This window comes from Nipponia nippon, unplaced genomic scaffold (genome assembly GCF_047370975.1).
Source record: "Nipponia nippon isolate SJK-2023a ecotype South Korea unplaced genomic scaffold, ASM4737097v1 scaffold_7, whole genome shotgun sequence".
Classification (NCBI taxonomy): Eukaryota; Metazoa; Chordata; class Aves; order Pelecaniformes; family Threskiornithidae; genus Nipponia; species Nipponia nippon.
In genome coordinates this window covers 3,656,439-3,667,908 of record NW_028262391.1, presented here as the reverse complement: position 1 = coordinate 3,667,908, position 11,470 = coordinate 3,656,439, and the positions used below count along the sequence as shown (strand labels likewise).

General features: G+C 39.1%; 1 non-coding gene across 1 annotated transcript; it reads left to right on the top strand.

The window, feature by feature from the left end:
• The first annotated feature begins 9,657 nt into the window (after positions 1-9,657).
• On the top strand, positions 9,658-9,730 carry LOC148050763 (small nucleolar RNA SNORD66). Its single transcript, XR_015700833.1, has one exon. It is a non-coding gene; the product is annotated as a small nucleolar RNA SNORD66 (small nucleolar RNA).
• The last annotated feature ends 1,740 nt before the right edge of the window (positions 9,731-11,470 follow it).

The following is an 11,470-nucleotide window of genomic DNA, read 5'->3' as shown; positions in this document are numbered from 1 at the left end:
TGCTTTTCCCTTATAAACCAGTTTGATGATGGTGAAATATTCAGCATAAAATACCTCAATTTCCTGGAAGCTCAATTGCAGCAAAACCAGAACATGTCCATGGTAGTAGATCGTTACGTGACTTTAGATGCTGTGATATTTTGGAATACAGGTTACACAAGGGACAGAGGTAACGAACGTGTCTCTGCATAGATCCACCAGCACTTCTCTCCAAACAGGGGGGCTGCCACTTGCTATTCTCTCACTTTAAGGAAAAAAAGGAGGAAAAGACAGGGTGATTTCCTCAGCTGTGGCTGCCGCTGCCTTCTGCTTGATCTACCACAGCTTGCTAGATTTGATGCCCAAGTCAGTCTGAACCCAAGAACATGATTCATTTAAACTTTTAAAGAGAGATAGAAGAAATGTAAATAAATTTTACAGTGACCCATAATGCTTTTAATAGCATGAATGTTGGTAATGTTTTTCTACAAAGTCCCAGGACACTTGACAGCTACGTTATTAAAACAGGAAAAGGCATAAAATATAGAAGCTGTAGGGGTGGGGGGAAGGACGCTGATCTTGTCTGAATCTGTGAAGTGTAGATTATTGCGCCAATTATTATTGGCTTCTAGCTAAGCCTATAAGCATATGTGTGTGCATAAAATAGTTACTGTTGCTTTTGTGGATGTGGGTTAGAACTTTAAAACAAATCTATTAATCTTGAACAATCTCTCTGTACTGGAACTATTAAAGACAGTGATTCATCATAAATGATTTCATAAATCTCAAATGCAGAGCCTGAAAGAGGGCAATGCCCAGGAAATTGAAGCAAAATAGGAGTTTGCATAACTGCTTGTGTGGCATAACTATATGGCACAGTGAGTCCGCTAAGGCTCCGGTTCTGCGGTGCCCAGTTGTATATGTAACTTCATATAGGTTTTCTTCTTGGTTCTATTTAAAGATGTATTTTTATGCTGGCACATGGCCACAGGGTCCTGCGCACCCTTCCAGACATACCATACAACAAACACTGTCCATGTATACGTACATTTGGTGACAATCTTTCTCTGGCCAATGCTGTGAAACATGGCCCGTGTCATTCCAATATCCTACATGTACGAGACATTAATTTCCTCTTCACAGCCCTTAGTAAAAACTCCATAACTTCCAAACCTTTTCCTCTCAGCTTCTCTCTTTCCATCCCACATCTGATCCAGCAAGTCCTGTGTTAGTGCCTGAACATCTGATGTAGCTGCCTGCACGAGATCTCTCCGCAGAATTTTTAATACATACCAAGATTTTGACTTACTGTAGCAAAGCCTTGATGGGATATGCTGGAATATTGATAGAAAAGGGGTAAATCTTGTTCAGGAAGGTCAGGCAAAAAAAGAGAGTGTTACTTTGTGAACTCTATCATTTTGCAGCTGCAATCTTTGGAAAAGGAAGGAGGGAGACAGGTAAAAAGAATTTAATAGATTCAAGAGATTAGAACCTTTCAGATCAGCTGTGGCTGCTGAACTTTGATCAAGGACAGCAAACAAATGGTCTGTAGCGGTGTCTGAGCCATTAGTCATCAGGTCTAACAAACTAGCAGAAGGTGGATGAGGTGCCAGAAAACAGACAAAAAACAAATGCAGTGTCTGTCTTCAGAAATGATGCAGCTCAGTCTCAAGTCTCAAAAAAAAAAAAAAAAAAATTGCCAATAAATTATTAAAATACTCATAAGCAACTCTAACATAGCAAGGAACTGCTAGCGTGAGTTTACTGAGACTGTATGACATGGAATGAGTCTAATTTCCTTTCCCAATAGAGCAGCACGTTTTGTGGACAGGCAAGAAGCTGCAGGTGCTAGATACTGTCAGAGCTTCGCTGAGGCCACCCTGTTTTCATGGCATTCTCACAAGCCAGGTAGGGAGATGCTGAAGCTATGGTTGCTGGAGTGCAAGAAGCTGTATTAGTGTATTCAGAGTTGTCATCAATAGTTCACTTCAAAGTGGGGGACAACTTGTCTTCAAAGACAGAGGTAGGAGTTATATTGGGTCACAAGCCAAACAGTGAGTGACCAAGATCGCACTGTTGCACAAAAGATGCAGAGAAGTCAAGTCACAGTTTACAGTTCTCTCTTACAAGTACAAGTAACTCCTGTGCTGGTAAAAGCTTAGCTGAATATATAATGTTTGGTTTGGGGTGCTGCACTTAAAGCAAGATACAGACCAGCAGCAGGAATGATCACAGCCTCGTGAACAAGGTATATAACAACTGACTGAATGACACAAACCAATAATTTAGAGGATGGAGGATGGGAAAGCTGATGGGAGAGACGTAGCTTCTGAAACTTTAAGGATCTTGTAGGAAAGGAGGGTCTAAGATGTTCTCTGTATTCCAGGTGGTAGGACAGATTGTAACCAGCATAAACTGCAGCAAGAAAGATTCAGACTAGACATTAAAGAGAAAAGAAAAAAAAAACCAAACAAATAAAAAAAAACCAAAAAAACCCCCACAAACTTTCTAATGATGCAGATAAAGCATCACTGGAATAGATTTTCTGAGGTGGCTGTAAACTATCATTAGAGATCTTTAAGGATTGAATTAGACAAACTTTTGTCAGATGCAACATAAGTATATTTGAGCTTCCCTTAAGGCAAGGAGATACACACAATGCTCTTTCTGGGTCCATTTTTCCCCTCTTTTCCTGTGATTTTATTAATTATATTAGGAGATCATAGTGTACTAACATAATTTTGCTCACATTTTGCTGGAGACTGGTAACAAATCTTCCGATTCATCGTACTACCCTGGGAGCTTGCATTGATATGTCTCTGCTACAGCATTTACAAAATGCAAAATGAATAAATAGTCTTTTAATGAAATGTATCCATGAAATGTAGGCTGTTTCCTCTCAGAATTGAATTAAGCATTACAAGTGATCAATAACTAGATTTCTATATCTACTGAAAAGCTCTGCTGTAGAGTTATATAAATAGTCCAGAGTAAGGGAATATGGCTGATATTTTATCACTGTGACTCTCTGAAAACATCTGACACCAGTTGGCTGTCTTAAAAGATTTGTGAGTAGATAGATTGATCCTGTCTTTCAACTGTAGGTTACTGGGTCAAATTTAGATTAACCCCAGAATTACGAGTAATGCCTGCTACCACATGCTATCAGAGACCTTTGCAAAAACCAATCAATCCTGTTCAGATTTCTGTGAATCTGGCGAGTATTTCTCATCCCTTTTAGAGAGTAACAAAAGCACTGAGTCAAAATCTGCAAGAATTTAGGCACCTCATTCAATATTTCAGCACACAAGTAGCTTGACTTTCGATGCTGTGAGCATTCTTCGCATTGACTTTTTTAGTAGTCTTCCCCCAAACTGGGTTAAAACACTTAGCTGCGGGTATGTGTTAGGCGACTGTGCTGCTCCTTGTGCTGTATACCCTCTATATACATAAGTCCTTTCAGTCCATAATTCCACGGCACTGTTCACAACTGTCAGTGCAACATCTGGAAGCGAACATGCTTAAACAGGGCATGGAAGTGCATCATTTTCTTTGGCTTGTCGACACCAGGCAAAGTCAGCTTTCTGCCACCCAAATGGGTCCATACAAATGGACATTTGTGTGGTCTGGTACACATGCCCAGTGTTAGTCCTCTACACAGGAACGCATTCATATTTATCATAAAGTATATGTCCTACAAATTGAATTTGACACTTCTGCAGCAATAAACTTTTTAAAAAGATCAATCCACCTTTTCCAGTTTGGGAGTAGACGCTATCATAAATGGAAATATTTCCTATTTGAAAGCATCCCATTTAATCAGATGGAGCTTTAACAAGTTACTTATTTCAGCTTTGATGAAAGTTATTAGCTGTGAGTCAGAAATCTGCCTGCTATGAATACAATATGATTCTAATATCCAGCAATGTGACCAGTAGAGATAGACATTCCATCTTTATTTTTTTTTAGGTTATATATGCTTTTAGATTTTCAAACTCCTTTATTGCAGTGTTGTCCAGATTTTAACATTTATGGAAAACTCACTGGCCTCTTCTTCAACCTTTAATTTTAGTGAGCTGTATGCTGCACTGTGTAAACTGGGTCTGTTTCACCTCCTGTTATGTCTTTTTGTTATGTGTTTGTTTTCATATTCCATTTCTTGCTGTCAAAGTGGTTGCTTATTGTGCTAAAGGGACCCTGTTTCAGTTCTTCCAACTCCGTAATGCTTAGCCTCGTGCTCACATCCCTTATACTTTTGCCAAGTGGGGCAGCTGAGGTCAGAGCCGCTTGGTGAGGAGGGATGAATGAAGGGTGTTCAGCACAGATATCTGTGTCTGCTTCAGTTTTGTATAACCCTTGTACATAATGACAGTGAACAATTTAAAAACTGTGGATGCAATGGCATTTTTCCTTTAAAATAGCTTCAGAAAACTTCATCCTCTCACCCCCTTACTCCTCCTCTCACTCACCAGCGAACGGGCCATGAGGTCTCCAAATCCTTTCTCGTCCTGTTGAGAGCACTCCAGTTCATTAAGTCCTCCAGACTTTTGTTCCTTGTTTCCATCTGACCTACACAGTTGTCTTTTCAACTGTTTGATGGTGTATGTATACTAATGTGTTTTAAGCTACCTGACTATTAAGGACTGTCTATATTTTGCTACAGTGCTTCTCATTTTCATTTCTGTTTTGTCGCTGTTATAACTGGAAGCCTTAATTAACCACATACTTCACATGTGTTACCTGTTACCAAGGCAATATTGTCTTTAAATCTGAGGAGGTGGATTTGCTTTCTTTTTATCCCAAGTGCTCTATTCTGATTTCAGATCTGCACCTGCTTAGCAACAAAAAGACACGTGTTCAAGGGGCTAGCTGTAACCTCGGCTTAAAAGTACAGCCAAGTCTAGATATGATTGTCCTTAAAAAAACCCAAAACCCAACCGCTAAGCATTTAGCAGTAGCCCTATATGCTATAGTGACGTTAGATTTCAGTGGGATCTATTTCTTTCTTAAAGAAACCCTCTTTATTTTGAATACAAACAGGCCAGGTAGGCCTTCTCATGGAGTAATCAAATCAAGTTGTTATGATTTGTGATTAATGGGGTGATACGAGGGTGGTGAGGCACTGGAGCAGGTTGCCCAGAGAAGTTGTGGATGCCCCCTCCCTGGAAATGTCCAAGGCCAGGTTGGATGGGGCTTGGAGCAGCCTGGTCTGGAGGAAGGTATCTGCCCATGGCAGGGGGGTTGGAACCAGATATCTTTAAGGTCCCTTCCAACCCAAACCATTCTATGATTCTATATACTGCAGTATGTACTGTGTTAGAAATACCCGCATTCCTGCTATGGTTTAAGTGGCTGAAACCTGCAACTTATTTTGACTGGCAGAGCGTAAAAGAAAGATAAACAAGCCTCTCCCCTCACACCCAATTTTTTTTTTTTTATTTTTTTTTTTTTAGTGTAGGCAGATTCTTTCTTCTCAATTGCATTGTGTCCATCTGCTATTTGATGCCACCAGCTGCCGGGCATCCCAGCATATGCATAGTTACACCAAATAAGTTGCCCTCCACCTTACCTTATGCTGAAGAACTGTTCTGGCTTCTCCAGTTTTCCACCTTGAGGTCTTTAACTAAACTCTTCTGTGCAGGGGAGAAATTCTGCACAGATGAAAAGCAGACTGTAGAAGGACATAATAATTATACTAGCAGAAAAATGTCAGCAGACTAATGTAGGTCCCCTATAGGGGTTTGAATCATCTTATGAAAAGTGAAGCCATTAAATAAAACAAAATGTTAGAGATTTTGTTGGGAGTGACAGAAGCAGCCAAATGTTCTTCCTGCTGTATCTCTGACATTCTGCAATTTTTGGCTGAGTAAGAACAGCAGGCTATCTTTCTCAGTTGGTTATCAGAGCTCAGATGTATATAAAGGTTTCTTAAGATTGTGAGATAGGGAGAGAAATGTGCACCACGCCCTGGCAAAAGTACTGATCGGGTATTTTACTGTAAATTGTTTAAAAAAAAAAAACCAAAAAAAACCCCAAACAAAAAAAACCCAACCAAAAAACCAACTAATCTGTAGCCCAGTCCTGGGAACAAATGACTTCAGAGGCACTGCAGAAGCTTGTCAGGATCATCTGGTCTTTTGCCTCAGAATACAGGCTCAATTACAAACCCAGAATTACACGGCCAACCTACGCAGTTTCATTAATGGGGAAAAAAATAATCAAGTGCTAGAAAAACACCTAGTGAAGTGTGACCCTGCATAATTCTTACAGAATTAATATTCAGGATTTGCATATGTTTGTTTAAACGTAGTGTTTATAACTACTTATTAATGAGTCTTTTGAACACTGGGCATTGTCCTTGTTTCACTGATGGGGAAATGGAGGCTCTGCTCGCAGAATTTCTGTGAATAGGCTCTCGTTATTCTAAGAGGAAAAGACATATTCTTTGACAAGTGTGCAAAGGGAAAAAAAAAATCTGCCTGTGAGTGGGAGTCCAGTTTTCTATCCTGTATCTCACTGAAAGACTGTAAGAAAGGATTCTTACATTACATCAACCACAAATGACATGAGAATTTTCTTTAAGTTACTTCTGAAGCTGGCACCCAGGAGACTCTTGTTCATGCAGAAGATATTTTTAAATTTTCAAAGAAAAGTCAGAGTGTAACTTTTGTTTCATTCTTACAGTTCCTTTTAATCTGTCCCAACTCTACTGGGTCCAGTGTTCTTATAGGTGAGCCTTTTCTGTCTTTTTTTTTTTTTTTCTTCCAAACGTAGTGTTAATTCACTGATAATCAAATAACAGTCTTTGCAGAGGTCTATATAGAGCAGCCATTCCTTCACCCTATTTGAGGCAGCAGCAGCTCTCAAAGGGCTTTTTCCAGAGAACAGCAAAATACCTGAAGCACCACAGTAGTTTGGGTTGAAACTTCTGGTTGACCCTTTAAATGATGTTCTGTAGGGGCTCTCAAATCAGAGCTATTAATGGTGAAGGTGTAAAAACCCTCCAAGCACTGAGTGCCAGGATATCTTGCGATACCTTCTACTCATAGTAATGAGGAATTGTTAGTTAGGACCATTTGCTATAAGGGCCAAGTGTTATTACAGCTGTAAATAAACAGTGGCTGCAAGGATGCAGTTACAGAGTTGATGACAGGGAGCAGCTATGAAGGATCGACATAAGGTGTCCCCCCACGCTGAAGGAAAGGCTTTATTCTTAGTCTATAAGATTATGCATCGCAGAATAAGAGGAACCAGTGCCCAGACCTGTGGAAAATATGGCCTTCTTTCTTCCTGGAGACTTTCTCTGGACATTTGGTTGGCTTTGTGGATTGCTTCACTTCTGTGTGTTTTATGTCCTACTGGTAGAACCAGTAAGGCTTGGGAAAGAAAACCAAGCTCTCTTCTGGTTTAGTTAACAGTATTTAGTGGTTTACAAGTCTAGTGTTTTCTCATCTCTTATCTGCAGCATGAGGTTGTTTCTGCGTTCTGATCTAATAGAGTTTAGAGCTGCAACATCTTTATTGGCAGTGACTATGCATGAGCCAGAAAGAGCACCATTTGGTTTGCAGATCCCATAATCAGCCACAGCCTAATCTCAGCCATGCTTGTGTCATCTAGTGTAATTCCACTCAAGCAAATGGCTTTACTCTGGGTATTATACGATGTAATTGAAATCAGGATCTGTCTCAAAGTGTACAGTACTGACATTAAAAAAAAAAAAAAAACAAAACAAAAAAAAAAAAACAAAACCAAAACTCCCCAAAACAACACATTTTTAAACTAAGCAAAAGATGTAACATGGGTAACAGCTACAATGTGGACCAGGCCCATAATGACAGAGTATGACATTTTCAAGTAAAACCTTACAGCATTGTAACAGACGTGAAGCTGCAACCCTTACAATGAGACAAAACCTGAAAACCAACAGCTTGGAGTGACCTTATTTGTTCTTTCTTCTTGGAAGAAGGTTTAAATGACTTAAAGACCTTGTGCTTTCGGTTGTCTGCTCAGAGACAGGACAGCCTCAAGTATCTTCCAGTTCCCATAGAAATAAATGACAATAATAGGCATCGTGTTGAAATGCATGGTAATGCGCAGTATAAAATGCATGGCCTTATGGCCTTAGGACCTGCTGCATGAGCAGCTCAGCAATGCAGAAGTAGACCGAAACAGATTTTCCTAGGCATGGACTGAAAGGTGTTCCAGTTACACACTACATTTAGCAGAATACAGCTAAATAAAAAGTGCCTACGTCATATACTGCAGCTAGATATATTCCTGAAGCGCTTTAAACTAAAAAGCCTTTACGATTCTAAACAACCCATATGTCTGTCAAAGCTGTCATTGTGCTGCGGCAAGTAAAGGAAACAAAACTTAATTTGTAACGAAGCTTCCCCCGGCTGAAAGCACAAGTCTTCCCCGTTCTCATTTAAGCCTCTGTTGTTCACAATTGCAGTTCTCTCTCTCTCAGACTCCTTATAAAATGCTTTGCATTTCCTTTTGAATCACGTCAAGTTAATTTTATGGCAAACAATCTCTGTTTTCTGAAACACACAAAAGAAATATAATTATTGCTGGGTGAAGGGGAGTTGGAAGTAAACTGAACATGATGCTGATAATTGTTTTTGGGCACTGGTGCTGGGAAGATTCTAGCCACCTAAGCAAAAAATATCTAAAAAATGCCATTAATTATAAATGGGAAGCTTTGTAGTATAATCCCAAGATCAGAAGGAGAAAACAACATCCTACTACCAAAAATAAAAAAATAAACAAACATATTACTTGGCAGATGACCTTTTTGGTAAATAAGCCACTCTTTGGTTCACTAGGGTACATAACCAAAGAAATGTTCCCTTGCTTTAACTTTCGAATTTGTTGAAGTGACAAAGTGAGATTTTAGGATGCTTAGCTCTGACCTCATTCTGTTCCTACTGTGATCAATGCGGGGTTTGTCACAGGGACAATCTGTTGTAGCCAAAACAACACGTTGGCAATTCTTACCCAAAGGTGTGGTCCTCCCATCAGCGTGCCATGCTTCTTTCTATAGGTCAGTCTGCTCCAGTGAGTTCAGCCATACCTATCTGTATGGAGACAACACGTGCCTCAGAATTAACTGAAATACCTACTTTGCTTCCTTTTCTCGTGTAGGCTAAGTGTTTTCGAACTTGTTTGTTTTGGTGCTTTTAATGTACAATTGTTTTCAATTACTTTTGATATAAGTGGCACTACAGGCAAGTGAGGCTGGCAAGATCTGGTCCTCATTGCAAACATTTCACAGTTGTAATCATCTAAATTGCCTTGTGAAATTGTTCATTAGATAAAAATTAATAAATCCTATAAATGAAATCCAACGCACCGTTAGGCTGTTGACATTAAATCTGGCATAAAAACATAGTTGTAAATGAAGTCATTTATATACACATTGATTTGGGGCCAAATCTTGAGGTCCTTGAACAATTTTTTAAACCAGTGTTTACTCCAGCAAGTCTATTGAATGGGATTGAAAACAGTGGCCTAAGTTATATCTCCGCGAGCTATTTGGGAAGATTTAATTTCTTTATGCCGATCTCCCACCTGGTGCACGCAGCATGTGGGAAGAGAGTTCAGGGTCTTGAGGAGGACAGGCTTCTCCATTTCCCTGTTTCTGACCACACAAAGAAGTTAATGTGTAAAACAGTACCGTTATGGTGACTTCTGTACAGAGCCACGTGTCTGGGCCCTTGGAGTCTCAGTGGATGGGAGGGCGATACGGCACTAAAGCTGGTAGATGATCCAAAATTATTGGATAGCGCCCAGCACTGTAATTTTCTTTCTTGCTCTCCCATTTGGGCATCCCAGTGGATTCAAGTTTGCAATGCAGATCACTACTGGCTGTGTTTTTCCCCATTGAATACTGCCACTTTTTTATGTACATATATCTACTAATGTTGTAACAGACCCTAGAGTTGCCTCAAGTTGTAGTTTGCTGAGAAAGGTAGTGAACTGAACTAAAGGCATATATTTAATTGGAATAGTAACGAGAAGAAAATTCTTTTCTCATTTGTTACAGGATGAAACCAAAATAACACTTTTCAAATCAATGGAGCCACTTCACAATTATATCAGCAGCTCTGAAAACCAAGCTGAGCCTCAAGTTCTGGGGTTTTGTAGGCTCTTTAGGAAAAAAAAATGGTTATGAGTTGTCTCGGATGAATTTAAAAAAAGGTTAGAAAATGAGTGATTCTGTAAACACAATTTTAGTCTATCGACAGATGGGAGAAACGGAGAACAGGTTGTAAAAGTATAAGCTAAAGCATTATTAATATTGTACTGTTACTGAGTCAACTTGTGAGGAACTGAAAAAACATCCTATTGGCTAAGTAATCACTACACATATGCTTTTGGAGATGAATACTTTGAATTTTCAAAGCTTTTATATGTGTCAGTTCTGCTAAAAGGATGAAACTGCAAAAATGCACTGGTAGCAAGTTTAAAGCATTAATAGCAATGTCAGATACACTTTAAGGATAATCACAACTCCTTTATATCCAGTAGACCTAGTAGTCTCAGATATGGAAATAAGACTTTTGACATCTAAAAATGTTTGAGAAAGTGGGAAAAGGCCAAAGAATGTTGTATAATGTTTTATACTGGGGTAGCTATATGTTGTCTTGATTTTCAGTACTATGTTCTGCACTATACGTATGCCATACTGGTGGTCTTTAAAAGTGACTGCATAATCACTGTGGCTTCCTCCCTTTCTTATAATGGTAGCTGGATTTTTAGAGACTTTTTTTTTTTTTTTTTTTTTGTAAGTAATAGTGCTCCTTTATTCTAGGAGAGTATTAAGATATTTGAAGTATCAGGAACAGAGGTAACTATTGAGAGTCCTCAAACTACCCACCTGGAAGTCATGTCAAACTCATACTGGGGGGTAATAACATTGATTGAGATTTACTTACATCTGCATGATTTAAATATGTATTTAATTAATGCTAGATAGAGTTTGGCTGTGTGACAAGAAATGCAGACAGGAGACAAAGTTTTCTATCCATGAGCTCTTGTATAGTTTTGGAACATCTTTATTCCATATGATATTCACTGATGAGCAGCTCAACTTGTTAACCATTTGTGAAGAAGGGGAAAAAGTTTAGCTACTGGTCAGTTTCAGTTTTAAGATATGCAACTTAAAACCAGGGTGCAAAAGAAGATTTATTTTGAGTGAGATCAGATTTGGCCTTGATTTGAGTTTTAAGTTTGTTTATTAACAAACTGGGTCCTTTGTGAGAACCAGATAGGTGAATCACCAACACCTCACAGTATCATGCCCCATGTTTGAACACTCATGGTGTCAAGCTGTGCTTGTAGAGATGTGTGAGATGAGAATGTATTTAACTGTATCACTAAATCTAAACATATTAAAATATATTACTAAAAATCTAGGATCTTATTCTTATGTTTTGATTAACGATGATTAGTGCTGACTGGGACTACTCTAAAGCTGTGTCTGGTG